We start from the raw sequence: 22,490 nt of genomic DNA on the forward strand, positions 1-22,490 counted from the left end.
GCATATGAGTATACAAAATTCACCTCAGGGTCAGAAATCAAATGGTTATTATGGCTTCAGAAGTAACATCACATACTCGGTGCTCTGCGGTGTCTCACAATACAGTCCCTTCATCTCTTCAGTTCCCATCCACTCTTTATTAATAAGCAGTGAGCTCAAAACAGAGCACGACTTTAATCCTGCACTTCCTTTGAGCAGGATGGTGAGCACTCCTCTCTTGCTTACAGCCTTCTCTTAGTGGCATATTTAATTCTATTTGCTTTATTCTTTTACTTCCATTTAAGAGTTTATATTTTCATGTTTCCCTATGTTTTTTAATAACTTGTTGAACAATGTTATCACAGGTGTATTGCCTTGGTGTTGCTATGCCCTAACAGCACCCAACCACAGCCCTTATCTCTGTCATTCCCAATGCTGTGTGGGACAAGCTAGAAGATTCACTTTGCCACTTGTGCAGCTGGGGGGCATTCATGAGGTGTTTCATTGTTCTCACAGCATTAATGGAAAAGTACAGAACTATCATTTGAATTGGAGTAATCATAGGTGTCATACTTGCTGCTGTATATTACATTAAGTTAATGAACTTTGGGAGACACATTCGAACACATTATCATGATCAGCCCAATTCATTTTAAACTGTATGCCTCATTTCCATGGGTTCCTAGTTTATTTTACTGAGGATAGGGAGTATGCATCCTCTGCAATCAATTCAGCTCTTTCTTTCACACTCAAATTATTACTTCTGAGAAACAGGCTGATGCTACAGAGGAAACAAAAGCATAAAAGGAATATGCACTTAGCGTGAACTGCTACCAGTAAACTCAAGATTAAGCTGCTAAATATGGAGGAAGCACAAAACAAGGTTTTGCTTCCATGTTTATCATGGGAAGACTGAAGCAGCTTGTGCTGCCATCCATCCATCGGTGACCCCCCCCCACCCCAACCCTGTGCCCACCAGTGGCTGTTGCAGTGGGAGACCCCACCTCTGAGCCCTGGGGCTTCATTTCCCCACCCTTCCTTCCCCATACAGCCCAATCTGATTTAAAAAGAAAATAATCACAGATGTTTTAAAGTTAAAATTAGCTTGAAGGAAAAATGAGCATCTCAAAAAGAAAAAAGAAAGGGTCATCACTGCAGTGCTTTCTCCAAACAATTCTTTCCAACAGCTGAGTAAGGAACTCTCCCATCTATGCTTTCTCTTTTTACTTGTTGTGCAAGAGAACAGTAGATAGAAAGCCTTATCCTAGCACTTAGATTTGCAGGCAAAAAGTGTACCAGAAACAATAATTAGCGGGGAAATAAGGCAAAGTCCAAGGTGCTTAAAAGGCAGCTCTAACATACACCATATGTTTTTTCTGAACTGGAGCATAATTGTGTATTTTTATGTTATGTATCTCAGATGCTCATTGCCAGAAATCTCTTCACAGCTCTGCTGGGCCACTTCAGAGACCAAAATGCTCATCATCTTCTGCTTTTCCTTTTCCTGGAGCTGTCAACAAGGCTTATCAGATTTATTTACTTCACTCATTTGTCTTTTACAAACCCAGAGAGCAGCAAGGATTTTGAAACTTTGAAAGGCCCATATTTATACAAAACATTTATAAAAAAATCAACTGTGCTTTGGCTCCGTGCTCCAATAAATGCATTTATTTATTTTTAGCAGGGAAATGTATACGTGCAAAGTATGACAACTTCAGAAGATGTTAAGTGCTCTTCTATCAGACAGTCTGACTCAGATCCACTGTAGGACAGAACCAGCAAGTAGCCCTAACCATCATGTCCATGCTCTGCTCCTTCTAAGACTGTGAAAATCATTAAAACCTGCAGGTTGTGATGATGGTAGACATCAACATTAACTAAAGCTGACAGATGTAAATCAGCCCGTAAACTGTTTTATTCAAGAATAATAGCGATAATTTTCCATCTATAAACATTAAAGGAATATATTCACCCTTTTACTAAAAAAATGCAAACAAATAAAGGACATTTTTTGCTGGTTTGCACATGTGCACATTACATCTCCTCCTCAGCAGCCATTACCTAGTGAAAGAATGGACAATTAAAACTGAAAGTCTCTAATACCCTTTCTGGTATGGATCACATCTTCTATTCTGAAGATAACCAGACATTACAAAACCCAAGAACACTGAGTGACCTCACCTTCCTGTACGCATCTCCCAAGTTGTATGAAAGCTGAAAAACATGCAATATTATGGAAGAAATGGTGTCAGATGTAGAACCATAAGACTGAGAAATACAGGTCACAAATACACAAAACACTTGAGAACCTACAGTGATGCCAAAATCCGAATTGCTGTCAAGAGCTGCCATCCTAAAGCTTGCCCGAACGATCTCATGTGAGCAGATTTCTGCTCACCTTACCAACGAGGCTGCAACAAGTTCCTATTCTTAAAAATGCATTATCTGTCTCCCCACCCTTTTGAAAGTTTCATTCAATACTCAGAAGATAAGAACATGACTTGATTGTAAGACAGTGGGTGGATGAGAATAAAATATATATATATTAAAATGGATGATGTGAATAATTAAAACCACTTTTCTATGTACTGAAGGAACAGAAACCACAAAGATGAAAGTGAAGTGGCTTGTTTTATTAGTTGCCTAACCAATCAATACCATCCGTCAGCAGCAACTGTATAAACACATCCTCTCCGCAAAGCCTTTGTAGAGCCACCTGCACTCTGATCCACACTGAACTTCAGTGACATTTCAAACATTCTCATGAGAAGTTTCCTTCGTTCAGTGAATACAGCATAATGCATGGCTGAACAAATTACTGGAACATATGCAGTGGTAGTTTAGGATTTTCAAGCAGTAGTTTAAGGGTGCTTTGTTTTAACATTTGAAACCCCCATATTCATTTCCATCCATGTTCCAACTGAATTTCCCAAAACCTTTGCATACTTTGCAGTCTGACTCACAACCAGCTAATTCCCCAGCCACTGTAAATCAGTTTATCTGCCCTGAACTCAGTGAGAGAGGAGGACTCAGCCAGGAGGGGGATTTTAGGCTATTGCATTTTAAAGTTTTCTTTAAAGTGTCCTGAGCTATTTATTATTGAGTTATGAGGTTTATTTATTTTTTGCAATGTTTGACAGAGTCATAGGGAGTGAATTGTCATCGTAGTACGCAGGTGGTTATCTGCACAATTCTCATTAACAATAGTATTTTTCTTGGGATATTGCAGTGCCAGTCGAGCTCATCAGTCCTAACTTTCATGCTTCAGCATGCACAAACCAGAAGCAATAGGACACAAGGAAGGTGAAGGGAAATTACTGTGCCAAAAAAAATACTGATTTCATTTGAACTTCATAAACTCCAAGCAGTGTGAACCATGATATTTAATGACATATCATACAAAATTCAGACAGTCTGCTCTCAGCCTTGCAGTTTGCCCTGTGGAGCTTACCCCTTAATATAGACTTTGATTTTAAATATCAGAACGTATTAAAAAGTCTATATAAAAGATAACATTCTATCAAAACAGAAGGTTTATTTCTGTCTTCGAGACAATTGAGCGTTTTTCTGTTTCTAAATAACAGAAACGCAACAACCCACAAGTGCTCAATGCATGTACTTTGCAGGCAAAAATAAAAAGCAGAACACATTGCATCACAGTTTTCTCCACCTATTTTTTCCAGAGCGCTATTTAGTTTTGCTGCTTCATTCTCATAATTTAATCCAAAAACAGGATCTAGAGAAGTTACACAAGCGATATAAGAAGTATTTTACTATTTTTCTTTTCCTTGCCTGCCGAACCACACACATAACAACACCACCCTGTGGATTCAATAACATCTAACTTTTTCTCTCTACACAATATTGGGAGATTCCTCACTATCCCTTTCAGTGGCACACATGCTTGATTCTCAGGTTCTACCATTCATCATCATTAATCAGCACTGTGTCACATAGGTGAAACTGAAACACTAACAGGAACATAGAAGGAGCAGAAATCCAAGAGAACACAAACAGATCTGCAAAGCATTCATGTGAAACTTCCAATATTTCTTACTTCTATCTCCATCAAAAGAGGACATTCATTAGTGAAACTTCTGCCATTAAGACCAGGAGAATAAAACCCTGAGCAGAAGCTAACTCTGAAACATTCCACCAAATGCTTGCCTTTGGTGAGTTACAGGAAGTACTAAAGCAGGAAAATGGGTTGAAACATTTAAAGTGTGTGAGAGAACTTGTTTTTTTCAAGCAAATTTTAAGGAATTCCTTGCCAATACTGTGAGATTACCAGGCTCCACACTGCCTGGTTAAGCAATCCTATGCCTTTTGCTTGCACAAAGCTTTCAGTGCAGTAACCAGCTAATAATTCATTGCTGGATGTGTCAAAAAAAAAGCAAAACAGAAAATGCTATAGGCAGAACATGCAAAATCTCCTCATAAATCAGTAATTATCTTCTCTCAGTGCACTTCCCAGAACAGAAGCAGCATTACTGGAAGCACAGGCCAAACAAATACCTCAAATTCTAGCCCTTACCAAGAGTATAATACAACATAGCACGTTTTCAGTAACAAAAAAGTTGTGGAAGCAGCTTATTCAAGTTTAGAACAGCTTCTTTTGGTTTGGAAATATCTGTTCTATTTGGCAACTTTGGCATCAGACTTTGCATTCACTTTGCATACACAAGCACACATACAGAGTCTGGATTATTTCGGGAACTGAGTTAAATACAGAAGCGTTGCTGTCTGCAAGAGGTATTGTTAACTTTCCACTGTACAGCTGAGAACGCTGTTCAAAATCATGTGGTCTTCTAATGAAATAAACACCAGGAAATAGAACTAAAGGATATTTTTTGAATGGAACAAATTCAAATACTTTGCTACCAAGATCATACACTGTACAATATAAAAATATGTCTTAAATGATTACATCCCACTATAGTACAAATCATTTTGAGAAAGCATTTCTTTCTGTCACATTGCCTGACAAGCATTACGTATTTTATTTGTATGCAAGTGAATGGCAGTTTATTGTGTCCCAGAAGATGAAGTATTAATGATCATTTGCTCCCTGCTGTGTGGCCTGTCATAATTTTGCAACAAGACTGACAGCAGTAACAACCAATCAGTATGTTAATACTCACCTGGCACTGGCTACTCCATCCATTTTAACCAAGGGTCTTTGCCAAATCCTTAGGTAATTTTCATTAAAAAATGCAATTTCTGATAGCATCCTTAAATTGCTAGATAGAAGCAGACTAAACAAACCATATATTTCTTTTGTGTAGCATTCAGACTTCTATCTCAGCAGGTGTCTTCTAGAAAAAAAGACTTCCAATCTGAAAGCCCATTTTGGTCAGCAAGAATCAATCTCTAAAACATTCAGCAATTTGTTATATCAATATCTTAACATGGCGAATTCCTTGCAGCATATAAGAATTAAATCTGGCTCTGACAAGTAAATAGAAGGCAGAATTTTTTAAAATGATAGCTGAAAGTCAAATGTCAAAAAATCCCACAGATTTATACAATGTGATGTCATTCATTTCTCTTTTCTGCCTGCTTCATTTTACCTCGAGGCTTGCAGGAGAAAAAAAAAAACAAAAAACACAACAGATAAAGACAGTTGTTACCAGCTCTGACACACAAATAACCTCACATTTGAGTAGTCATTTTGTATCATACAGCACTGCAGTAGACGCACTCTGCGCTATTAAAAAAAGTTTCAAGAAAATGATTTCTGAGTGTTTGTGAGCACACGGCACACATGATTACAGGGGAGATTAGTGGATCCTGGTATTGACAGTCAGTTGCCATAAGCTTCCCTCAACCCCAAATCAAGACCTGTGTCTTTCCAAGCAACTACATTTTATTCTCATTCACATGGAAACAACGCAGAGTCCCAACAGCCTTGGAATTAGCCTGAAAACAAAATCCTGACAGGAATGATCCTTGGTGACACTGTGGGAGGGAGAGAGCAAAAATGAGAAAAATCCCTGACAGGTGCACATCAGCTTGAGACAAAACCCTGCCTGCTCGGTGATAAACAGGCTGTGACAAGGTGCAATGTGCCTGATGGACCTTACCTGCAGAGAGCAGCGCTACCAGCCACCTCCATGTTGCGCGCTTCCCAGACCTAATGGCAGTTAATATCACTCAGGTGTTGCAGCTGTAATGTTTTGATGTGAATTAAATAAATGCATTGCATCAAAGGCGCTCATATAAATGGAATAAGAAAGGAAAAGATACTTGTTTGCTGCCTGCTGTTCTTTATATGCAAATCTTAGTATATTACATGGCAACATACTTGCCTTCCATAGCCACATAAATGTTTTACTGTTTTATGAGATGTTTGCAATAAATGTGATTGATGATGATTTTTTTTTTTTTCATAATTGCCTATTAGAAATACACTATTTTGGTGACAAATCCTTTAGGGATATCTCAGTTACAAAACCAATGCGAATGAGAGGTACCTGCACCAAGAACTGGGTGATGCTGCTAACAAACACCAAAACACACTGTCAATCTGCTGGTTCATTTTACTCATGCATTTCTTTAAGCTTGTTAAGCATCCTTTCCAGGTTTACTGAATTTTGCATTTCAATCAGATACGAAGATGTATAAAAATACTGCTACTGTACCTTAGGGCAGGCAAATAGCTTTAAGCTACACACACAAATAGTCACAAGGGTGAATAGCTATAATTATATTGGAGTGCATCCAAGAAATCAGCTATTCTGTTTATACTTATTGCCTCTTTGAATTTATGTGCTCTTCAAGCAAACATACTGTAAACTGATTTTAATACTAAAACTGTTGACCTTACTATTGCAGCTTGTTGACTATTTTTCATGCAATTGCAGATGTGCTGAAAAAGATATAAGCATCAGGGTAAACATTTACAGCAGAAAAACTCCTGGGCCATTTACAAATATTACTGGATATCACTAAGATTCAATTTAAAATACAAGAATGTTAGGAAGATCTTTGGCCTGTGATTTCAAAGCCAAACTCTGTCCTGAGCAATTTTGAAATTGGCAGAAACATACAAACAAAATAAACCAGCCCTATTCTTTTGATATACCTAGTCATTTTGTACCATCAGGTATCAAGATTCCTCCAGCGTGAGCTACATCTGAGGGTGGAAACAGCTGCACAAATCTCCAAAGGTCATACATGGATTTGCACTCATTATTGGCCCATGGAACACATTTGTCAGATGTTTGGCTCTACTGCTTACATCATCCCGTACTTCTCCACACATAACAAATGAGTGGCAGGAAAGGAGGAGCATCATTGTTGGCATGAAGACTATGAATCACCTTCCAGTAGAAAAGAACTCTTATCTCATATATACTCGCTTCACAAAACTTCAAAGTAAGGATGTATAGACAAGCTCATATTTTGTCTTGCCACTGAACCTTGCCCAGGACATTCTCCCAATTGTGGTTTTGCTTCAGCTTTTGATGGAACTGCTCAATGCTTTCATTTTTTAAAAAAATTAAGCCAAACAGATGGAATTCTCTCTGCACTAAGAATGTGTTAGTGCTGATGAAAATGTATCATCAAATCATTAGCACTGTCCACAAAATACCAGTAACACATCAAGAAAATCAATGAGCGAACATAATATTCACTAAGTATGTAAATAATGATGTAGGACAGAAAACCTTCTGCAACATTAAATTGCAATAAGTAATTCAGGATCATCTATCAAACTTTTCAAATACATATTTGGATCAGTCAACTTCTTCTATTTAAATTACAGCTCACAAAAATAGCAATTGCAAGCTAGTAAATGAATTGAACCAAACCCAGGAATTATTAGTCACAGATTACCATAACAATACATTTTTTCTAGGTTAATTCAATTACGAGGAAATTTGTCCAATTTTTTGCCAAATAAATTAGATTTAACATATTAACTTGGGAAGACATCAAAGGAAATTTACTAGGTTCATTAGGCTTAGGAAATTAAGTTACAGAAAATTGTGCTTCCTTGTAATAGATTTAAGCAGCAATCTTTAGCAGCCTGCCAAAGATGCACATTTCTCATACGAGTAGGTATCTTATAACCAGAAAAAGCTCCTACTTCTTCACAGCACCTGCAGTCATGAATTGGGAAATGGAAATTCTTGTTCTGCTTGTAAAGGATACTGAAATATCTAGAAAATAGAGAAGAATGGCAAAAGAAAAGAAATTAACTACATCCACACAAATCAATCACTTGTGCACTGGGGTAATGGTAAGCAAGCATGACCTGAACAACAGAAAAAAAAAAAAAAAAGGCAGAAAAATATACCCTAAAGTGCAGAAAGATGCTCAAGGCTGGGTGAGCATGTGGTACCTGCCCCTGTCTTCCCTGGGACCACAGCAGAGGGGCTTAGCCAGACTAGGATTCTTATGAACCCTCATGGTTACAGTACTAATCAGAGCACAGCAGTAAAAATTCACAGGCTGGGAGTCTGGGATATTTTCCAGTAGACTGCAGGCACAACCACAAAATTTACAGTAACTTACACCATACTTTGAGTGTTCCCACTGTGCTATTGTTGAGAATCTTCCATTAACAAGCTAAGCCAGGTGTCCACTACGTACTCTCCTCTCCCCTTTCCCCAAATAGAGAATTGCATTAAGAACTGTTTCATAGAAACTCACTTGTGAATGTGTTATTTTCTATTGAAAAAGAGCAACATGAATGAAATGAGAACTCATAGGAAATAATTTTCTTGACTTGTAAGGGCTTGAACATCAACATCTCTGCCAAATAGGCAAAGAAGGAAACCTGACCACCCCCTGGGCACATCTACAGCTGTGACCACCCAGAGCTATTCCTACTCTGGATCAGGCCTAGAATTTTGGAATCCTAGGAGAAACAAAGTGATTACACCTGTTTTTGTCTGCTCAAAGGGTGCAATACAAGAGACATTAAGAACTCTTAGTCTAGATCCTAACTTAAGGTGGAAGAGAGGAATCTGAAGCGCTGTCTCCTCCTCCTGAAAAGGAAGGCAAACCATGTGGGAAATTACCTCCTGGGACAGCACTGTCAGTTCTTGTGAAACTCCATTCTAGAGGTATAAACGTTTTCTGAAAAGCATCATTTCAAAAACTGTAATTTTTGAAAATTCATTTCTGACATGAAATTTAAAAAATGGATTGAAAGTTCTGATTGATCTCTAAAATCCAAGTACCTTTCACCCATCATTCTCTATGTCTTGTTCTTCAGACAAAGGCTTCTGTTATTGCTCTCTCAGTCAGCTAGTAGGTAATTTGATTTGCAGAAGAATGCACAGAGGACTCAAGTGGCTTATTCCAAACTACTACTGGTACCAAAATAGTGCTCCAATGGGCAGTCTCAGCTCCCAGAAGTGTTTGTCTAAGTATGGCCCTGCAAGTACAAAACCAATAGCACTTCATCAGATACGCAATTATGATGACATTTCAAGAAGTAGTGCAAGCCATGCTTTTAAAATTCTTTATTCGGTAATAACAATAATAATTTGATGATTGAAACATTCTGGTATGTCATATTGGCACTTGGCATAACTGCTAAACAGACAGAACAATAAAGCTGTGGTATGTGAGGGCTCTTTTCCCTGCCTCTCCCTCAGTACTATTTCTAAATTTTGTTTGTATTTTCATTGCTGTTTTCATCATTGCCTTCAAGTGTAGACTGTCAGAAATAACCACTGACATGCTTGGTAATACCTATGAGTGCCCACTTGAGGAGATATATAGAAATGGGTGAGCTTTTCTGGCTTTCCTCTAAATTCTGGAATTGAAAGCTGATGTTTGAGAAAAACTTGAGAAGCCACAAAGTCTGTGGGAGAACAGGAGATTAACCCTTTAATTTTACATACAACTGTCACGTTCTCAAGATGTGCTTTTTTATTATTATAGACTGTCTACAAGGCTATGATGCTCTTGTGGAAATATTCTTCTAGTTAAAAGTACTTCACCATTCTGGAAAAAAATATTTGGGGTCACTAAGCTTCTGAAAGTAAACGCAACATGAGAAGAGGATCCTCTAGGATGTTAGCTACTCAAGACAATATAAAAGAAGATCAAACTGGTGTGAAGTACTGTGATTTTTTCTTTGTGCCTTATACCCAAAAATATTCAGAAGAGTCAAAATAACACAAGCTGCTTAGCATAAGGATGATCCTATCAGAATATTCTAGGACATTTAACTCTCTTAGGCCAAGGATAGTCAAAATGGATCTTTTTAGTTGAGCTGATACTAATTTCCTATATTTTTGGTCCTCTGTCTGATGACTTGGTCTGACTTATCTGCTTGAAAGGACACAGGGATGAAACAGGTACCTGGAACAAAGATAAGCACTGTAAGGGCTTGTATAATTCGTTAGTGTCTTCTGCTTGGCTAATGAGTAATTGACAGAGATCAGCACAAAATGAAGGGAAAAGAATTCAGCACAGGGCTGCATTTTGAACTGGTCTGTGTTCTGGAGATGGGCATGTAGAAACTGTTCAACTAGAAGATTGCTCTGCTAAGTGATGATGGACATTTAGGTGACTATTTGGACCAGCAGATCCCTCCTTATATACTGTAAAGGGAACAAGCCACTTTAATCTCTCAGCTTGCATCATATGTAAACTTTTTAGCATCTTCCTTAAGGGCCTGGTAAAGAGGTCTGTTATTTTTCAACCAAGATGTCACAAGAAGGAACAGACTAGCATGCATTATTTGCATCCCTGAATTCTGTGAAAAGCTTGCTTCAAATCACTTTAAAAATCAACTACATCCCGTACAAAATATCAGTTCTACAGTACTTACTCCTAAAGCTTGTACAGCTGGGTCTTTGACCTTACTGGAGCAGATGTTGCAGATGGCTTAGCATATATTTTCAGGATCCATGTAAATAAAAAGTACGCTATCATATTCACTTCTTTATTATTGTTCCTTGCAACAACAGTGGTTGGGTAGAGAGAAAAACAGCTCCTAAAGATTCAAAGTTTCTGAACATATTCTTAGAATACGTATTGTGGTCTGTAAAACCATTCTTCGCGTTTGATGAATATGCTTACAAGTCACCATCTGGAAATTATCAAAATTCACAGGAACTAGAAAATATATACACAGTGTGGTTTCATTATTCCCTACCCTCCTGCATCACCTCCCATATTTAGAAAGACAGAATCTTTTGCTTATTTATTTTTTAAAATAGTTGAACAGAAGTTTAAGCTCTTAGAAAGGATGACCAGAATAAAAGTATTATGACCCAAACCAGACAATAGTGCTTTTCTATCCTTGGCCATCCCCTCCCCCTTCCCAGTACCATGTCCCCATTATACAAACAAATGCCACTATCCCCACACGCTAAGGTACAGGCTGTCTCACAAGATACTGCCATCCCTGGTGAGCTCAATTTGACAGCTTGCCCATGCAACTCAAATAATCTGGGGCCTAATGAAGGCTTAGCTTTTTCTCTCTCTAATTATCACCTCTTTATTGACATGCATTGGGAGGCCTGAATCAACCTCCCCACTTCAGAGCTGTGCAAAGCATTTTCTGTCTTTTGAGGTTTACAAAATACCTGGTATTGTTATTGCAAAACAGTGACTAAAACAGTGAAAATATAATTTCAATTTGGGGTCGTCTTTTACCAGAATTATTTAAAAACCAAACAAACAGTTTTTACACAGTTATTTTAGGCCTGTGGGGATTGATTCATTAAAAAAAATATAACAACTTTGTGGCTTCCATCGTTTGATGCCAGTAGAATCATTAAAATAATGTCTCTTATACTTCTTAATATGAGAATTCTCATTAACATGATACATCCACTATTACCATATTCATCACAAATTTGGTGCCAGCAATTTCCAGAGTGACTTCCATATGAAGGGTGATTGAAGAAATAATAATTGAAATAAACATTAGCAAAGACAGTTTGATTATCAATAACCAATCCCAATAACCACTACTTCCTATGATAGCTTCAGCATGAATTGGCCTTTTCTACTGCAAGACTTATTTTTCTATGAAACTTTAAAATAAAGCATTAAAAGCCAAAACAGTTACTGCAGATTAAAGGATAAAGGGAGAAAGTTTTTCTTAACGACTTCTATTTTACTCTTTAAGGAAAGACTGCATATTTCAGGTAATACGCAAAGAATAGCTTTGCTTAAGAAACTATCTCAAGGTTCTGTAAATTTTTAACAGTGCCCTTTATAAATGTTTCAGGGGCTACAGAAATGAGACAGGCCTATAAGAAGTTTAATGGGTCCCTGTTTAGCCATTTGTAATGGGGATTTAACTGCTTTGTTTGTTAGCTTCAGCCAAGGAAACAGATTACCTTCATCAAGTACTAATACTCCAGAGTCAATCTAAACTCTGCTCAGCTATGGAAAGGTATCATGGGATGTCAATAAGTTTTATAAACACTAATCCAGCAAACTTGTCAGCTGCCTTATAAAAAAAATTATACCTACATCCAAGCTCCAAGTTCAACATTGGTCTTCCATGTCCAAAGCCTTAAAAATGAGTGGTGGACCATTGGAGGCTCATTTCAAAATATAAAATTTTCTAGTTGTAATTGAAACCTTTTCAGTGAAAGGAATGCTATCTGTACACTAGCAGGCTAAATTCGCGTGTTAAGAATTAACAAAACGATAATTTCAAGTCCTCTGTAATGACACAACAATCACCACCACCACAACATTCTCCTCCCAGTATGCATAGAGCCCAGCTCACAAGAATGAAGATGTTACCAGCAGAGGGTAGAACTACCTCCTAGCTTATCAGATCACCCAGACCCCATAGGACAAGACAGATGTACTGGCATCTCTCCTTGAGACCAACTCTGCTGCCAAAAAATCTTGAACCAGTACACAGGGACAAGACGGAAGGTATATCCTGGCCTCCTGGGATTTACTCTCACAAAGACGACACAGAAGCCTTGCTTTGCTCCTCTCTGCAAAGAAGGGGTGCATATTGCACATATTTTAATTTTACCTGCAGTGAGAAATGAGGAATAGGAGCAACAGAAGGAGAGTCAATACCCTTGACAGAAGAGCTCTTCAAGGAGAAATCAAGACAATCCTGGTTTTTGTTTTCTGGAGTATGAATTACTATTTCTCCTTCAAAAGTTGTTTGTCCTCAAACCAGGTGGAGGCATGATTTGTAAGCAGAAGTTTCTTTCCTGAGAGCAGCTAATCCATTTAGGATGAGAGCAGCACTGGGTGCTCAGCCAAGTCCCCTGGGCAGCAAGCTGCTGCCAAAGCTGTACCTGCCAGGACTGCTCCCAGCAGAAGGCAGGCGTAGGTCCTGGGGCAGAGGAGCAGCACAACCTACTAAAACACCGGTCTGCTCAACTACTCTTGTTTTCCCACTGACTAAAGAGAGTTGCACTGAGTTGCAACTCAGCAAGCTATTAGGCTAACAACATCACAGCACTTCAGAAGATGGAGCCCAGCCCAAGAAATTTTGTGGTACTGCTACTTGTGCTATGCATAAAAAGCATTTCCTTCCTCCAGGGCTTTCAATCTAGTACCTTTTATGACCACTAAAAAAAAAGACAGAAAAATGAGAGAAGGAATATCTCACGTGCTTGCAACATCATTTCTGTCCCCTTGCCTACAGCCATTATTTGCTAAATATTTCTAATGCTGTTATTTTTATAAAGCTGAAACTGTTCTCAGAAAGTTTGGCAATCTGGAGCAGATTGCTGTCATGTAGCTCTCATACTTACTACACATTGTGTGTTTGATAGCAAATATTCCTATAAAGAAGAATGCTTACTGAAGGAAAAATTATATGAGTTATATATGATTGGCATATGGAAAAATATAAACAGAACACTATTTGCATAAGAGTACATTAAGAGAATTTCTTTTATGTTTATTCAACAAATGTTTCCTAAAAGGTTTTCCTCCAAACTAAGCAATTTAATTTTCTTTTTAATGTTATTCTCAGTGGTTATAAACTTAATTAGCTTCTTAAGCTTCACATTTATTTGCATTTGAGATAAATGTAATCTGTTCTTAGTATAACTTTTTGAAATCAAAATATGGACTAAAAAGGTGCAAGTTTGATTAGTGGAATAGATACTATGGCAAGTAATCATAGCAATGAGATGTTAATTGGTGTCTGGGTGGTTCTATTCATAGCAACAATAGGCCATAATAACACCCGGTGTCCTCTACTGCTCAAGAGTATTTTGCCTTCTCATTTATCATACTGACAATTATATTGTTCTTGAATTTCCTGCCTGTCTTAAAAACAGAAAGGTATATAAAATGAGTCAGGCACCTGAGACTGTTTGAGGCAGGCAAATTCAGAAGAAATATACAGGAGGTTTGCTGTAACTCCTGTTTGTTTCTGGAAGTTAGCAGACTAGAAGCAGTTTAATTTTTCTTTTTCCCCATAAAACGCAATATTTTTTTTCCTATAAAAAAGACCGAGATGGGTCCCAGGTACAGCCATTCCTTCCTTCACTGAGCACTTCCAAGCTCAGCTTCCGCCCAGCCCCTGGGCCTTGTGACCACAGCAGTCCGAGGAGAACAAGGGATTCAGCAGCCCTGGAAAATGTACCCATTGCAGTCTGTCCTTTCCTACATAGCAGTGCATACCTTTCAGTTTTACTCATTATCTTAAAGAGAATGTCAATCCTTTCTGTATCTTCCCCCGCTTTCATGTATGGGATTTTCAGTTACGTGGTCAAATTTACACTTAACTACCTTTAATTTGTAGTCCCCCTTTCATGATATTTATGTTATTCTGCCTACCATTGAAGATTTCTGTATCTGGGTAATTTCATCCCATCGATACTTCTGTTTTTCTCTTCCTACCAGAAATCTGGGATTCGCATTAACCACCTTCCTTCTCATTTTCTACTAATAGCATGCCCCTCACTGAGCAACCCATACTTCTGTCAGAAGCTTTTCTGTTTCCCTTCAGAATTTTGGTATTTAATTCATCTGCCAGTTTGGAAAGCCACTACAGAGATAACAAAAGTCACAGGAAAAAAGAACAATTAATGAAATCCAGAATATACAGTCTTGGGAAAGGAGAAAACAGCTTATTTGCTTTTTATTAAATAAGTGTCAGCTTCACACAAATAAAAAAATAAACTACGGTACATAGTTCCAGCCTGAGGCATAAAGACTGTTTGGTTACATTGTGGACTTCAATAAAAATACAGAAACCAAGAAGTTTATCCTATTGGGGCAAGTATCTTTGATAGATGGAAATGTTCACATGCCAAAGACTTTTAAAAGCAATATCACTTTCCAATTACAACGAAGCTCTATTTAATTTCATATACAACACTACTTTCAATGTGCTTTAGTTAGCATCTTCTCTCTCAGCCAACATACTTTGACTTGCAGACAGGGAAAATGCAATGGAGAAATAGGAAAGAATATTTTTCCTCTATTCCAAGACATGTTAGACTAACAGATGGAATAGATTAAATCTGCTTATCAAAAACTCACCCCTAGATTTTACTACCTGACTGTACTTCACAAACACATTGCAAAATCTTTCACGTATAGTCCTAAGCAAATAAACAGCTCTGCATGGCTAAGTATATTTTTGTACAGAAATCTTTTGGATTTCCAATGAAAGCATTTTGAGATCTGCAGATTTCCACTCAAGGAACAAGACTGATGATTTAAAACTGGTAAACTACTGATGCCTGCACTGGTAAAGCAGCCTTAAACATTAGAAGAAACAAGGTGGAGAGGGTTCCTCTTTTCTACTTTTATTGTTCTTCAATAAAAAAAAAAAAAACAGAATAAATCATCTTTAGGGAAATTGAATCCAGAAGAGTCACATTAATGCTCTCCATATCTTTGACTTCTTATTCTCAGAGTAAACTTAAACTTTTAGGAATTATTGTCAGAGAACACTTTTCTTCAACTTGTATATGAGGAGGCATACTACCCTCACAGCTACAGTCATACATACAAAACACAATCTCCTCCAGCAAAGAAACAATTGACCTAGGATAGTTTTCACTACTTCTGTGAACTGCCTGAAAGCAAACAACTCCTGCATGTAAAATAGGCTCCTGATACTCTGAAATTGATTAACTAAAACAATTACAATCAATTAACATTCTTCAAACGGTTGCTGCAATTCAAAGAAAGAACAAAATCAGCCAGGTGACCTTTAGCATTAATATATGCCAGAACATTTACATATTATGTTCATACTTAAAAAAAGATGACTTCAGGCCCTGATTCCAAGGTGAATAAATAAAGCTGGATATGGTGGAACAACAGGGAGCTCGGCAGCTCCAACCAGCTGTGGATGTAGCACTCCAACATGCTCCAAGAGAAGAGTGCATCAAAGGAATAACTAAGTATTCAATATCAAAAACGTGAAAAATGAGATACTGAACTACAATTGCACTATGCAAAAATATGGAAAAAATGAAGGCCACAAAAGGACACTCAGCAGATTGAGCTTCTATTCACCCAACATTCCTCGTCAAAAAAACTTCTGAGCATGCATTTCCTTCATTTTAAGACGTGAAATATATTTTTTTTTAATATATGCAATTTATGTATAGTTTCCCCACACATCTGCTAGGCTGCACAGATTGATTACGATAAATGATTAACCGTGCCTTATACTGCTCAGCAGCTGACACAGCACAAGGCTGGTACGTGAGCACCACTCCAGCCAAACAATAAGGATGTCCCATGAAGTTACTCTTGAATTTCTTGCTACAACCAAGCAGCAGGACAACTTTCTTGACAGCACAAAGAGAAGAATCAGTCCACGCCCCAGAGTGAATGTGGAAGGCAATGGTTTTTGCACAGCAATCTGCTTTGAATAGGCAGCACATCCCCAGTACAGGAAGACACTCAAAGTTCAGGAGCAAACTGAGGGTCAGCACACAGAATCGAAGGCATGTTGTACTTCGTATGATCCTATTTGTGTCAGGGCCCAAGAGGAGAACAAAGCTATAGTAACCAAAATCAATTTACTCTGAATGAGATATTCACAAGAGAGAAGGGATTGCAGTTATGTGCATTAATAAGATACTTTTAGCTTATTAAACTAAGCCTCCCCCAATTGTCCCTTTGTAGTCAAGCCATCCAGCTCAGCAGCTTGCACATAATACCAGCCAGGTTGCCTTAATATGACCTCTTATAAGTCCAAAGTCTTTTTCAAAGCATCTCAGATAATTCTGCTATGAGAGAAAAACCATAGGCTAGCAAGCTGAGTTGAACAAGTTGAAGCATAGGCCTGCCCCTGCCCCAGAGCACGCTGCAGACTTAGTAACTGCAATGTTGAAGACCCAACACACCAAATGCCAGGTCTCTTTTCCTGCTTGAAGGACAGGAGCATAATTTGCTGAAAGAAAAGATCAATTGATCCAGTATTTAGATGTGATCAATGTAGTTATACTGCAAAGACAGGCAGGACTAACATGCATGCAGTTCAGAGAAAGGAAAAGCTTATGAACTGGTCTTTCATCCTTACAAAAGGCTTTGGCCATGTATAATGACTGAAATGTTTTTTATTAGCTTTTTGTTAGGCTTTCCCTAAGAAGGTATCAGCACTAAGGTGCAGTGTCTGACCAAAACCCACTTTACATTTGTAGAACAAGCTTTTAAGAATATTTTCCATAAGACAGTGTTGTTACTGTCTGTGTATCTGTTCTCATTCCAAATATTCTGATACACCATATTATAGATTTTAGTGACAAGTGATGTTACTCTAGATAATAAAAAAGCAAGCTAGAAAATTTTCTTTGAAGATTCATATATTTTAAAGAATTTAGTGTTTAAATTACTCATCCAAATTCTGCTGGGTATTATATTCCGACTTTAAAATGTACTGAAAATTTATTCCTTTCTATTAACTTTTGTAGGGCCTCTAAAAAAGATGTCCTTCTATTTTTCCAGTATTAGCTTAAAATTATGATTAAATATTAAAATAGTCTTGAGCTTTCCTCAGAAATAAAATGATTTGTGCTAAAGGTCAGAACTCACTGAACTAGAAGAAACATTACAATTAACGGATAAAGGAATTTCAGCAAGATTAATGGCTACCAAGAACTACAGATTTGTTACAAGCTTATCATTGCTCATACTGACCCTGGGTCTTCACACTTCATTTTACTGGCTATCCCACTTACAATTTTAACTGTCCCTATCTTCATTAGCAAGTGAAAAATAACACACTTTCGTGATCAGTTTTTCTCCATATCTATCAAGATATACCATCTTCAGGAATAACTGAAGCTATCCTTACCCTATACACATACTCTGCTTTTGCACATATGTTGACAGGAAAAGAATGTTGTAAGACTGTCTAATTTCTTCTGTATAGTATTATAAAAAATAAAGCAGAAAATAATAATTCTAATGAGGAAATTCTAAAACATGACATATCTGTTGTAAGCTCCATTCCATGTAAAATGCAGCCACGACAACACGGCTCATAATTAGAAATCCTTGAGTTGGAATAAAATCTCATTTCAGGAGTGATGTTTCATGGGGTTGCAGTATATGCAGAACACACTTTTTTCCTCTATCTATCTATCTATCTAATGTATATACACACACATTTAAGATGGATGGAATACAGAGCAAATCTGTGGTGAACTCTACAGCCTTGCTGTAGCAATCTTCCTGAATAGATTCACCTTTCAGACAGAACATCAGATCCTTAAACCAACTTCTGAAGAGGATCTTGGCTGAGAAAAAGCCAATCCTCATGTCTTAATGAAGAGATCAGTATCCAGGTGAGTACCTGGAGACAAAAGACTTCAGAGAAGCTTCAGCCTGGAAGCTCCCGAGCCCACTGCAGTACCAATGCAAAGGCAGAACTTGAAGAAAACATCACACTTTTGTCTCTTCCAAAGCTGTTCCACCAGCAAAGTTGCTGTGCATGAGTTATGCATCTATAATGGATAAAAAGATAAGAATACAGCACAGGTTGTACTGACTGACAAAGACACCAGAAGCTGTATTGCATGCTATTGGATTTACCCAAACTACTCATGAAAAGTGGATGAAGTTTGCAGCATGGTGTTTCTCCTGACAGATACATCTGAGATTGGGCAAACTGGAAAAACAAAATAATTGCTTTATATCTATGAAAAAACATATATTTTATTTTCTAACATACAAACTAAATACTTCTGGAATAAAAAAGATGAAAATACAAGACAATCTATTGCTATTTAAATTCAATATATTGAACAATGGCAGAAAAAAAAAACTGTTTTCAATAGACCACTTTCAATAAACCAAGAGCAGCTGTAATAAGCAATACATTTCTGATAGTCTGAATAATGAATAAGATGCAATAGAAATCTTAAAGGACATATTTTCTTATAGAAAACTATGCTATTTGCCATCAACAGCACAATTAATTCAGATGAGTCAAAGCAGCGTTCATTACGTGAATTGACAATTTTTCAGCACCTCTATAATTCCATGTAAATTACAGGCACTAAATATAAAACACGACAAGAAACAGTCATGGTATCATATACCGTAATTCCAATATATTCCTAAACTGGGGAACAAGGGGTAATCTTTATTTTCTGGATTCCAATGTACTAAGATCTTAATGTTATAAAGGCTTTGCAACTATTGCCTAGGATACAATTCTAAATTCTAAACTGTTTTATTTTTACTTCAGAATTCACCTCATTCATTGAAATGTTACCTCAATGTCTATTAAGGTTTTGCCTTGAGCAAAGAATTATTGGGCCTTTTGTTTTATTTTGTTTTTCATTTTTACATTTAAAAGCTGTCTGCTGCTAAAATGAAGCTATTTAATCCCTTGTCATCACATGGCCATAAAAATTGCAGGCAGACAGAAGTTAGCAATGGCTGCTTCCCAGGCCCCACAGCAATGCATGGTAACAGATTTTCAAAGCAGTTCAAAGAGTCCAGTTTCCATCTGTGTTTGGTGAAGGGTGCAAAAACCTTGGGGCCATCTGAAAACTCTGCTTCATCTCTAACACTTGGAATAACAAAGGTGTTATTTTTCAAAGCCACATTCTCCCCTCCTGGGGTGGCTCAGCAGATATAGTTCAGGGAAGGTGGGAAACTTCAGAGTAGATATTCTCCTTCTAGACTTTGCCTCCTTCAGGGAGTTCTTTTGAGGATGTCACAATGGTGGCCTATATAACATGGGTTACTGCCAGCAGAGGCCAACAGTTAATGAACCCTATAGACAAATTCTTTCTTCTGATTTCAGTACAAAAATCTGCAGAAAAACAGCATCTACATTCCTCCTACACACCCTTCTCTTCAAGCCCAGAAGTGTTATTTGATCAAAAGAAAGTAGAGGGTGCTCTACACCCATTGTACAACACCAAATTGTGCAAAGGTATCTTTTACATCCAGCTAAGCAAGCTTTGCTAAAGAAAACAATAGGGAAACATTAACAAAGGCAATGAATTAATTTGCTTTCTGCCTGTTAAGTAGCCAGTTGCTAATCTGCACTTCATTTTCATACACACAGGGCAAGTGTTTATCTGATGTTTATTTTCACTTTGTAGCTGTATAAAGTCAGAATAGATAAACCAAAAACTAACTTGCTGATTATTTGCTAAGCGTTTCCTGTAATATTGCTCTATTAACCTTCTGATATTGCTTGTTTTGTTTTGTTTTTACCTGGTATAACACAAACATACAAAAACAGAAATATGGAGAACAAGTTGACCAAAAACACTGATACGCATATGCAAATGGAAAAGCAGTAACTGCAAGAATCTCCTTAAAACAAAGACAGTTCTGGGTAATACAGGCTTTTGAAGTATTAAAAAAAAAAAAAAATCCAACTTTAGGCATCACAGAACAGGAAAGATTCCTCAAAAGCATTTTTACTTTATCCAAATGCTGCAGTGCATATACAACAGCTCTGTTTACATCAATCTAGGTGCTCACTTGGTGTCATATCAAAGTCTCAGAAGTCTGTTTCATTATATTCACATCAATTTTAATGACCCTTGATTCAGCTTACTTCCAACCTAGCCAACTTTGTGGTCAGTATAATTTCATGAGGCGGACAGAAGCGTATATCTAGCTTAATACTCCTGTTAGAGTCTGGGAGGTACTCCTATATGGAGGAACTGGTGAATGGCTTTGACTTCTTTGGTATTCAAGAATACATGTCATAAAACAGTGTCCTCGAGGGATTTTGCTTGATTCATAGAGATGTGTTTTCCCCTATGTAGGTTACTCTACTACAGCAATATTTCAAGAATGTTTTGAGTACTGCTTTAACTAGTTCAGTTTCTAGAATTGAATTCATCTTTAATATGCTTTTCCATATGTCCCCTGAGACTCCTTCTTCTTTCTCCTTAAGACAACATGATTATTTTTTAGCTCTATCTATTCCATTAGTGTTATGCAAATCATTTCAGTGAAAATAAAGCAACACAAAATCAGCATGAAAGAACTCTGTTCCAAGGTCCCTGCCTCTTTTGCAGTGCTGAGATTGGTGGGTGGGTACGCAGATGATGGTTCTTTTTGGGGAGGAGGTGTAATGCACCATCTGTTCCCACTGTTGGTAGGAATCAGAGTGGAAGAGAACATAACTACTCCATACTCACATAACCTTTCCAAGAGCCCATGGCTTACTTTTATTTTGGAATGTAATTCCATGTCTGCCACTGCCTATGGGGACCCACGCTGTCCACAGGCATTTCTTTCTTTGTTGTGAGGCTCCAGGCCTCATGTATTTGTTCAAAGCTTCTCCTGAGGCAATCTCTACCCTGACTTGCATCACACTGCTTCCCCTCTGACGTCATTCTTGGTGAGAGTAGAGACAAACTGGTCCTAAATTCTATGTGAGAATAGATTATTTTAAGATCAAGTATTAATTCCACATAGTTTTTATCATTAACACTACATTTTATCTGAACATTAGCTAACAGAATTGGATGGATAAAGTCCCAAAAACTAGATTGTTTTCTTTTATCCTGTGCTATGTTGTCTTTGTATTAACCATTCTATTATTCTGAGCAATTTGAAGTTGTAACTCAGCAAGCATCGGGTAACAGCAATTCTGATTTCTGAACAAAGATAGTTGGTTTTGGCTGAAGTCTTTCTAAGACACTGGAAGATTTTCAAAGACACAAGGACAGAAAAACTTGTTTAATAGAAGATAGAGCTATTCTCTCTGCTTGTGCACAGGCATTTTTAGGACATCTTGACTGTCCCTGGCATAGAGCATTTGATGTGTAAGAATTGCTGGGGAATGGAGAGCAATGACATTTTTGGTGGGTAGGAGAGTACTTTGAAGTTATGCATTGTTCTGTCTCTTCTAGTTTTATACACTCCCCATCACCATGGTAACTGACTGCTTTAGTGAAAGAGGAAACCTGCTTGGAATTTGTTTTTGAGAGTCATGCATGTACTGTTAGAACAGCGGTTTCTGACTAAATTATTAATTTCATGTCATCATTTGGCTTAGCTAAACTATGCAAACATGCAGTAGCTGAGTGGCTAACCCCAACAAGAATTTATGCAGTGTGCGCGCGTTGAGAGGAAATCACTCATTTAAGCAG

Source organism: Phasianus colchicus, chromosome 10 (genome assembly GCF_987193195.1).
Source record: "Phasianus colchicus chromosome 10, bPhaCol1.hap1.1, whole genome shotgun sequence".
NCBI lineage: Eukaryota > Metazoa > Chordata > Aves > Galliformes > Phasianidae > Phasianus > Phasianus colchicus.